Source organism: Spermophilus citellus (assembly GCF_964194105.1).
Source record: "Spermophilus citellus genome assembly, chromosome: X".
NCBI classification, from domain to species: domain Eukaryota; kingdom Metazoa; phylum Chordata; class Mammalia; order Rodentia; family Sciuridae; genus Spermophilus; species Spermophilus citellus.
Window position 1 is genome coordinate 86,745,678 of NC_138190.1, and position 10,193 is coordinate 86,755,870.

The 10,193-nt window shown below is 37.4% G+C and overlaps 1 pseudogene across 1 annotated transcript; it reads left to right on the top strand.

The window, feature by feature from the left end:
• The first annotated feature begins 476 nt into the window (after positions 1-476).
• Positions 477-3,701, top strand: LOC308639486 (transmembrane protein 47-like; annotated as a pseudogene). The gene is made up of 2 exons: positions 477-637; positions 3,172-3,701. The product of its transcript is annotated as a transmembrane protein 47-like (transcript).
• The last annotated feature ends 6,492 nt before the right edge of the window (positions 3,702-10,193 follow it).

A 10,193-nucleotide genomic window follows, 5' to 3' on the forward strand; every position in this document is an offset into this window, starting at 1 on the left:
AGTAAGATGCCCTCCCAACCTCTTCTAGTCTTCCCACCTGTGGGAGCTGGCCCCTTTCATCCCTGCACACTTCAGGACTTACGAGATGGAAAGAGCCCAGTTTTCTACAGATTCTCCAACCAGTGCTCCGGGGGGTAACTGCCTCCCCTCTCCATCTCTGGCTTTACACAAACTTCTCTGGTCCATATTGGCTCACACAGACCCAGCCACAATCTGATGGATCTGGGCTTCAGATTCCCTAGGGTCTCTCTTGTTGCAGTCCTAAGATCTCAGTGCCATTTCAGCTTGCAGACAGACCACCAGGGTGGCACTCACACAAAGAACCAACCTTTCAAAGAGGCAACCAGATGGCAGCCACTGGCATACCCAGCAGGAAGACCTCAGAGGCAACTAGACCTTCAGGTAACCCAATAATATATCTCCAGGCCCCGGTCAGTGTCCCCAGACTGAAACAACTGCCCCCTAGGATGGCAGCGATGGTATTGGCAAACCTGCAGGCCTCTTGGCCTTGGCAAACCTGCAGGCCTCTTGGCCCTGGATTCTCAGGCCCTGGACAGTGTCCCAAGATGGTGGCCAAGGCGTGTATTCAAGCCTGCAGGTACCCTGACATTGGACTTCAGGCAGCAGTGGGCCACAGGTGATCTGTATGCTCTGCGGTCAAATGGCAGATGATTGGTGGGTGGACATAACGCGGGCAGGCAATGGCAGGTGAAAGGGAAACAATGGGCAGTCAGCATCAGTCAGCAAGAGATCAGGTGGTATGCTGGCAAAGGGCAGATTGTCATGGTGGACAAATGGAGCAAAGAGCAGGAACCAGAGAGCAGCAAGGGCTGCCTCCCAGAGATACAGTCTTTTCTTTCCTGAATCCCAAGTCATGGAGTGACAAGGAATGCAGCCTCCCTTTAGGTCGCCATCTTGGAACCCCCTCTCTTTCTGCTTCTTTATGATATTGTTTCCCTATTCTTCTGAGGAACCACTGTGGCTGGCATCAAGATGAAGTGCTTTATTGGCTGAGCCTTTGGACCATGCAATGTGTGCTGTTTTGATTGGTCCTTTCCATATTTTCAGTGTTCTTTTTCCATACTACAGATCATAAAACACTTGTCAGTAACAGTATATTAACAAAAGGAAAAAAAAGAGATACAGTAGGAGAGAAAATAAAATAATAGACTAAAATGCAATAAATTAGAAGATTAATCTAAGAATTCATCAGTCATATTAAAGTTCATTTTGTTTCAATATTTTGGTTAGCTATTTTTATGTATTGTGTATTTCTTTGTGTTATCTAGGTCTTTTGAAAAATATATTTTTAATGTGCATATTGCTAAATAAAAGCATGAAAATATCTTAATAAAACCTATTAAATCTAGGTGTTATAGGTGGAGTCTTTTCAAAGTACATGTTCTGAAGGTCATTTTCCATTACTTTGTTGATTAAGGGCCTGTTTATCTCACATTGGTTGGTGGCCAATAGGACTATCCAATCAGAATTGGGCTGGAATATATTGTTTACAAAAATTCCTATATTGCTTTTACTTCACTCAGGCTTTGAGATTACCCAAAATCTCATCTGAATATTTGTCATGATTCCAGAACCAATCCTTTTTTCCAGGCAATCTCAAGTCTGGTTTATCGCAATAGAGCTTCATAAATCATGAGCCCAAATCGAGAAGCAAAAAGGTGAGAAGTGAAAATGATGCAGTATGGACAGCTGTGGTAGCTACTTCTATAAGTTTCAAAATCAAGTTCACCTCAGGGATAGCTTTTCCAAGGCTATGTGCCCGGATTTTTTTCTTGGCCCTTTATTTAAAGCAGACACTTGATGATTCTGGAAAAGCCAGATGTCTGTGGACCTGCTGCTGCCAAGGAGCTAGCCAAAATCACATTTTCCAAGAGCACTAGCAACAACACCAAAGCTCCTAGAAAACCTGAGAGATAGATACTTGTTTGCAGAAACCAAAGGCACTTTTCCAAGCCATGAAAAATAAGGTATGGCCAATTAAAGTATTTTGACCATTTTGAAAGTCCCTCGCTTGTTCTCTTTGGGGATTGTTTTGTTTGTAAAATTTTTTTTCTGTCATTTTTGACAGTAAACATTTTATTCCTTGCATTTCCCATATCAGTAAGGATGAAATCTGCTTACAGTTGTTTTTGTGGTTGAAGTCTGCATAAGCTTATGTTATATGCACATTTTACCACACAGACCTTTACTAAATTATTAAACAATCAGGATTTGCCTCAATGGTATTGTCGATTATGATTTTGTATATCTGTCTATCCTTTTTCTTTGTACTAACAAAATTTTCATTATGTTCTAAAGCCCATTTAAATTTGTTTCTGAGTGGACAGTGAAATTTACTCTTCAAATATCAAGACTTTTTTTTACTCTTATTTTTCTCTAGATTATCATTGAAACACACATATATGCAATTCCCAGTACTCTGTGGAAAATTGTACTTGAATTAGATTAAATTTCTAAACAATCGTGTTTAACTTTTTTCTTTTCTTTTTTTTTTTTTTTTTTGTCCTGAGTTTTCTTCTCTCAATAGGCAGGTACATATGTTTGAAACTGTTATATTCCTTTTTAGATATTAATATTTTCATGACTACATATTTATGCAATTTTCATCTAAATTGTGTATAGAGTTGAAGTTATTAAACTCTGAGAAGTAATATTTTATTGATCTATATCTGCTATTCTGCTTTTCTTTCTCCAGGATTTTTTAGGTATGCAGTCTATTCAGCTTGAAAAAGCGATTTTGTGTCATCATTTCTGTAATTATTGTTCATGCTTAGATGCACTGTCTAAAATTCCTGAGTAATAATTAATATTGAGTCTCACAGGATCCCTTGCCTTGCTCCTAATAGCAGGGACACTATATGTGACTGTGGATGCTAGAGCTCCTCTTCCCTTTAAAGCTGATTACTCATGTTAAAAAATATTGAGAGAACATGCCTTGAAAGTCAGTGCATGGTGGGATCAATGTCACTGTGGCTGCTGACAACCCCCATCCAATTACCTGCCCCCACAGACCTACCTTCCCCATGCAGTGGGAACCTGTAATCCCCAAGGAACATGTCGGGGTGGGGGCAGTGGTTGGCTGCTTAAGCTCTGGCTTCCAGTACCCAATTTGTATCCTCATCTCTGGGGTGGGTGGCAACTGCACCCCAGGACGGTTTTGAAAGGCAGTGGCATGGAAGAGATAGGCCTGTAGGTGTTAACCCCACTGAAGCTGGTTTCCATTGTGTACATCTTCCAGGCACTGTGTCTGGACATGAAAGCACTATTGAGCCTAGCTTGGACCACCACTGACCACCAATTCTTGTGGGAGTCTTGCCAGAAACCTGCTAGCTTAGACATTTGGCATTTCAAGTCCACATTCAGCAGTGTTTGGCAGATTGCTACTCTGGCTCTGCTCTTGGGAGGCACTGCCATCACTCACTGCATTCTTGGTGAGTTTGATTTATATCTATGTGGGATATTGAAGGTGCTTCTACAGACTTGTTGCTGTCATGCTTTTTGCAGCAGTTGTTTTACAGGTTTGAGACCTGGTCTTTTACTGAATCAAGTTGATTGAAATTGTAAGCTTGAAATTTTATCATGAGTTCAAATTGGTTATGGTGTGTGGGGTGCAACTATTTTCATTTGAGGGTGCCATCTTTTATTGCCTGAACCTTAAGAACTATGAAGACTACTACTAAAACCAAGTCCAAAATTTAAAAAAAAAAAAAAAGAAAAAAGAAAAAGCAGCCATTCAACAAAAGATGTACTTCTCTATCTTTTTTAACTCACTGTTTTCTAAAATACTTGTGCAGCATCAGTTTGCTCAATTCATTTAATATATTTTGTCTTTTGCCTGTCAATATCATAACCAGCTTTTATAGCCACTTGAGTGACCTGCACAAATTAAGATATGGATTAGACATAGGCAAAAGCTGCAAACTTCCAATATGTTCATGTCATTTTTCTTGACAAGTGAAATGGCTGTATGAACCAGCAACAATTGTGAGAAACTAGTTGGAATGAGAATTACCTGAATCTCTTATTGTCTGCAGGGGAGCAGCTGACATAAACAACATTTAAAAGCTCCTTTGTGGGCTGGGGTTGTGGCTCAGTGTTAAGAGCCTTGGTTCGATCCTCAGTACCACATTAAAAAATGAAATAAAGATAGTGTGTCTGCCTAAAAAGCAAAGTTTCTTTGCCCTAACAAGGATTCCACTGTTCAAGTTCTTATCCCACCCAACCATTTAGAATGAGTGCTGTTTTTTTTTTGCTTGAGTGAGCTCTTGAAAAGTGAATGCCCTTCAGCACCTAATGTGAGTTGTGAATATAATTGGTTAATGTTACACATTCCACCTTCAAGAATTCTCTTTTTAATGGGAGGTTATGCTTTGGCAATCAGCATCTCCTGGGGAAGGAAGTTTAGAGGCAGAGACATGTGCTTTTCATTATGTAGTTATAAATTGTGCCTCAGACCCATCTAGAATGAAGGAAATTGAAAGTCTCTGTTTTCCCTGGGGCAATCAAAAAGAAATATGCATGAGTTCCTTTTGAGCACTATAAATCATTTACCAAACATTGCAGCAAACAATTGTGCATAAATTTTTATAGAAAAAAGTGAATCATTAGTATAAAATGGTAAAAAGTTGTTTCATAATCCTCCATATACATTTACCAATTACACATAAAATTATTATTTGCTCTAGTGAAGTGGACTGAACACTAATCTTACACATATTCTTAAGAGGCTTATATTGGTATTCAGACTTATTTACCATACAGAAGTACATGTACCTTAAAGATTTTGGTCTATTTTCCATACTCTTCCACTGGAAAATATTAATGGAATTGCCTAAGAAGAAAAATTGAAAATGTGTTAATCTCAGTATTAATGATTGTTCTGTAAGCACTGTAGTTCCAAAGAAAGTAGCATTTAGGATGATCACTTTGTGTGAAATTCATTAAAATAGAAAGCTGCTATATTTGAAAGTATTTTAAATATCTTCATTAAAAAAAGAAATAGCCTTAGATTTATATACATTTCCTGAGAGAGGAGTAGAATTCATGTGACATCACCTGGTCCAGTAAATTCAACTAATGGGCTGATTTGTGCACAGAATTTTAATGTATTTATGTTAGGGCAATCATTAACTGACCATGTAACAGTGGACTACCTTATGCATTGATTATAACCCTTGCTGCTCTGACACTGAGGTTTATTTTAAAATGGACATGTTTTCTTTTCCTCTTCTCCTTCTCCCCCTTCCTAACCTGGGGATGGGGAACAGGATTACTCTTTTTGCATCCTAGGCCGAGTTATCTGTTTTTGAGCACAAACCAAGCAATTCATACTTCAGGGATGGCTCCAGAAGATCTAAGAAATGGCTATCTCCCAAATTCACTTGTTAGTAAATCACAACCCCCTGTCCCTCCCCCACAGGGAACACCTTGAATGAATCTTAACCCTCTGTACTCCCTGATGGGCAGAATCACAGCCTCTGCAACAAGAGTCCCCTGTGCTTCTACTTTGCTAGCAAAGCAATAAACCTTCCTTTTCCTTTTTCTCAAACCCATGTCCTTGTAACTATGGTTTGCTTAATGCTTTTGAATACAGTCCTTGCTTCTCTGCCACTGCAAGTTATTTTTCAAACAGATATTTTTCTTTCTCTTCCTCTCTCCCGCCCTGTTTCAGGGGAAACAGGATTATCTTTCTTCCCAATCCTAGATAGACTTATCTGTTCTTGAGAACACACTCACCACAGGAACAAAGTAATTCAGACTTTGAGCATGTTACCAGAATATCTCGGAAATGACTATCTCCCAAATTAACAAGTGAATTAGAACTCTGGCAGAGAACAAGTGGAATGTAGCCTTTGAATCATTTCTTTAAAAGTTCCTTGCTCCCCTTGATGGACAGATCCACAGCCTCTGGGAGAGGAGTCCCCTGTGCTTCTCCTTTGCTAGCAAAACAATAAAACTTCTTTTTCCTTTTCCTCAAAACCATGTCCTCATTATTAGATTAGCATCAAGGACAAGGACGCAGCTTTCAGTACTGTTTTTTGTAAAGCTTTGTAAAAAGCTTTCAGTCAGCTTTTTGCTTCAGTGACTATAATATCTGACTAGAACAATTGTAGAGGAGGAAAAGTTTATTTCAGGGATCATGGTTTTTTAGTCCATAGAAGGTCACCTCCCTTCCTTGTATTTATGAGGCAGAACATCATGGCAGAAGAGTGTGGCAGAGGGAAGCTGCTCACATGATCATCAGAAAGCAGAGAGATAGATAGATCTCCATTTGCCAGATACAAATATATACCCCAAAGCCATGCCCCCAATGTTCCACCTGTCTTCAATTACCACTCAGGTGATTAATTCACTAACTGGGTTAAGGCTCTCACAACCCTATCATTTCCCCTCTGAATCCTCTCACATTGTCTCACATGTGAGCTTTTGGGAGACACCTCATATCCAAACCATAACAAGTATCAAGGGAACTATTTCAACGGAAGGAAATGTTAATAGTAGGGAATAAGTTTGCAACTAATCTCTCATTGAAAGCTTGAGTTAATTCTGTTTAATATACAAATTTGGAAGTTTAATTATGAACCTATTTTTGTATAAAATATACAATTTTTCCCTTTTTTTAGTAACTACTTATCTTCATTTTTCATATGGAACAGCCAAAAGTCCAGTCTTTAACGGCATGCTACACAGAACATCTTGATATACAAAGGATAGAAATGACTCAAATTATATTCAGGCCAACCTATCGGGAAATTAGACTAGAGCTGGCCAAGATCAAGCTGGTTGTCAAAGAAAAGTGTTCACACTTTGAAAATTTACTCTGTGGATTAAAAAAATCCCAGTTCATGTCACTAAGAAACCAAGTAAAAAATATCACATATGGAGCTCACCAATTGTGCCGAGGTCTTCCATCAGAACATGAAGGTAGAGTTAAGTGCAAGGGTTAAAATATTTTGATATTTTAAAAATAAATTACTTAGTAATAAGAAATTAGACATACCACACTCTTCCATTTGGTATAAAAATCAAATTGACAATGAAGACTATTTAAAAGAAATTCTCAATGTAAAGAGGGAAGTAGCGGTAACACTTTATGCTGAGGGCCATTACCAAGTAGGAAATTTCCTTGCCAGCGTACCCCATGTTAATTTCGCTGTTGACATTGCATGTTAGGTGACCCTGCCCTAGGACGAGGGTGGATCCAGGATTAGGGTGTATCCTGCAGTTTGAGGAAGTATCCCAATCCTTGGGTTTAGGGCGTTCCCAGTTTAAGACCTTGGATTTTAGGGAAGTTCGATGTTGAGGATTATTGCTGCTGGAATTAGGGCGTTCCCGCTGCCTAAGCTCCTGTTGAACTCTCGTGAGATTCAGAGAGCATTTTGGGAAATAAGCCTCGTGGAGTAGGTGAATTGGGTGGGAGGAGAACTGGGATTGCCCCAGAACGTGTGTGGAGGCCGGTGTGAGTTCGGGAATAAAGAATTGCTGTTTGAATCTACAAAGCTGTGTGGTGGCTCGTGATTCTGTGCCCAGCCAAGACTGCGGCATTTGGTGGCCCGTACGCGGAGCGTCTGAAACTTGGAGGTAAGTGAAATTCCTCGCCCCTGAGGGAAGGCGAGAGAATGGGTGACCATTTCATAAAGCAATGTGTTCTTGTTTTGATTTATTTCGTTTTTGTTTCAAGTTGCCTGTTCCTAGAACTTTCTCAGGCAAACTGGGGAAAATGGTTGACTCAAGGTTTGAAGTTGCTCGCCTCTGAGGAAGAGAAACTGTTAGAGGAAGGAGGCACCCCAGTGAGACCAAGAACAGCTAGGACATATGTTGATACAATACAAAAATTTAGTCCATGGCTTTTTAAAGACGAGTTATTAAGTCTATCAATGGGACCATCATGGTATCCTGTAGAAGGATTTTTCTTCAACAAGAAAGAGATGCCTAGTTCTGTTTACTATACTTGTCGAAGATCTTGGTTTTTACAGACATCTAATTAATTTACAAAGCTAAAGTGTTGAAATATCAACTACTAAATATAAAATCAAGTGCTCTTTACTTATTAAGTTCCATAAGGTAAAATATTTAAACATTATGTGTGTTTTCATAAATTGGTAAATGGAAAAAAGTTTAATATTGCTTTGGTCTGTGTCTTTGCTGAAACAAGGTTACTAAGTCTTAAGATTCTATCATGTGTAATTTATATACAAAGAGTATAAGAAGTTTCAGTTGGGTTTCAATTACAATATTATAGTACCTTAAAAAACATGAAAGTATTTCATCTTATTAAAGTGGAGTAATTTGTCTAAATTCAAAAATTTTATAAGGGTTGTTTCAGAATGTGAATTTATAAAAAGGGTTAATGGTTAAAAAAGAGATATAAAAAGATTCAAGATGTGGAAATATATTTTAATATAAAAGGTTAAAGGAAAGAGAAATGTTTCTAGATGAGATAATCTCTGCTTTAAAGTAAAATGTTGTAAAATACCATTTAAAAAGATTTTGAGGAAACTAGACTTACTTTAAAGGCTTGAGAAAGGAAGAAAGAAGAAAAAGGTATTTGTACATGGCAGATTGAGACAAAGCTTCTTAATGGAGAAAAAAAAATAAAAAGCCTTTGGTTGAAGGGCAGCCATGTAAACTAACATTAAGCGATTTAAACAGAATCTAAGCCTCGTTTAAAAGAGTAAAGCTGTAGGTGGTGAAAAAGTACATTTAAAAGTACAGTATAGATGATAATTGGAAGGCTTTAAAAGGTTAAATTGAAGGTGGTCGAGATACCTTCATGGCGGAAAAAAGATTGCTTTACTCATCAAACTATTTAAATGTACTTATTAAACTATAAAGAGGGAGATGAGATAATCTTTGTGTGGTAAAGTAAAAAGTTGTAAAATGTCTAAATAAGTTGCAAAAGGCTTTAAAAGGTTAAGTTGAAGGTGGTTAAGATGCCTTCATGATGGATGGAAAAAAAAAACCCATGAAAATGGGAAGATAATAAGATAAAAGATATTTAGATAAAGAAGATTAAAAATTTGAAGTGGAAAACTTTAAAAACAGAAGTACAGAAAGGTAAAAAAAAAGAGAGAAGATGTAGAAAGATAAAAAATATATAGGAAGATAAAAAAGATGTAGAAAGACAAGAATTTTAAACCCACAAAATAGGAAACAAAAGAAAACTAGGAGAGAAAAAAGCAACTAAGGGTAAATATGAAAACCCTAGAAGAAAACTAGAAGATAGAAATAAGATAGAAAATGGTTGAAAATGTCAAGTAAAGGTATTTCAGATAGAAAATGCAAGAGGCTAAGACAACTATGGTTTAAAACCACATCAAAAAATTATAAGGACTAAACTAATTCTAAAAACTAAGGCAGAATGCTTTTGAATGACTTAAATTTAAAAGGATCTTATAGGGGTATATTCCCCCAAAGATAAACTTAAAATAACCCTTTTTACTCTAAACTTTTTAAATTTGGATTCATCAGGACTTAGTGCTGCGGAAAGACATATGTATCCGAAAAATGTACATAAGCCTAAGGTACTTTGGAAAGATATTCTAACAGGACAATGGAAAGGTCCGGATCCAGTTATTGTCTGGAGTCGGGGTTCCGTTTTTGTTTGTTTCCACAGGGAGAACAGCAGCCGATTTGGACACTAACTAAAGCAATTTCTACAGACCAAAAAGAAGATGATTTGACTCAAATCCATAACAGCTGATATCCAGAGTTCCAGCTTGGCTATTCTTACATCTGCGACAGTCAGTGATTAACCACGGTGCTTTTTTCAATATCTATTTTATTATTGCATTTTTCCCACATCGTAAAGTTCTATTTTATTTTTTGAGCTCATACAAACCTAGGTTAATGTTTTTCTGATCAGTTTTATTTTTTGACTGTGTTTTATTTTTTGACTGTGGAGTTTTTAAACATTGCAATAGAGATTTCACCTAGGTAAAACTACAAGGCCTTTATTGTCTTATGTGTTGTATGTTATGTGTGCACATTTCTGTTTTGTGTTGTATGTCTGTATGTGTGTATGTCCATATTTCATATTTGAGGAGCGCTCATGAAATAATGGATCCGAATTTTTTTTTTTATTCACGTGATTTAAATGCTTTAATTTTAATTAGGTAAACAGCTGTTAATTATTGTTTTTAAAGGTGGTTAACAGACCTTTTGTTTACTAA